Below are 819 nucleotides of genomic sequence, written 5' to 3' on the forward strand. Positions count from 1 at the left end.
AAAGGACTTATATCGCTAAAGTTTCTTCGGAAAGAATTTTTACGAAAAATTAACTAACGACCGGAGGCGTAACATTATAAAACATTTTTTACAAGTTGGGGAAAATAGATAAGCATAATAATTGTACTTTTATTCCCTTTTAATGTAATATTTAAATGTGAAACATAAACAAACATTAGTTTTTATTGTATGTTCTCAGATATTTTTTACAAAGCTACTGAAGGACTATCTGTGCTAGACTGAAAGCAGCTAGTCAATAGCATCCATTGCCATCTCTTGTGTGACGAAATAACAAGGTCTAACCGTCATCCTTACAACACACCCACGACCCTAAAGTGCGGAGTGCGTTTTTGTTCGCTAACAAGACGCGAAAATTAGATCTGCAAATCTATAGTCAGCATGCTAACCACTGGGTGACACTAGATCCATAAACAGCCGTAATGCCCTTTTTAGAAATTCATAATTACAGTAGTTGCTTGTATACTGAATTTATGCAAGAGTTTGCTTTTTTTTTCTTCTTGTAATTATAAATTTAGAGATGAATAATAATAATAGTAAAACTTTTAAAACATTTCTTGGTCATAAATGTTACACCAAACAAAATATAGAGTAGTGTTAGATTGTACATTGTATCAATTTGTCATTTTTGAAAGTTTTCTTTGAAAGCAATATATTATTTTCAGCTTATCACATAACTAAATGAAGATATTTAAGGCCAATATTAAACCTAAAAATGAATGCGTTTAAAAGGTTGGTTAACAAAAGAAGTTGTCCACAGTGGCACAGCAGCATGTCTGCAAACATACAACGCTAGAAACT

This window comes from Limulus polyphemus, unplaced genomic scaffold (genome assembly GCF_000517525.1).
Source record: "Limulus polyphemus unplaced genomic scaffold, Limulus_polyphemus-2.1.2 Scaffold1508, whole genome shotgun sequence".
Lineage (NCBI taxonomy): Eukaryota > Metazoa > Arthropoda > Merostomata > Xiphosura > Limulidae > Limulus > Limulus polyphemus.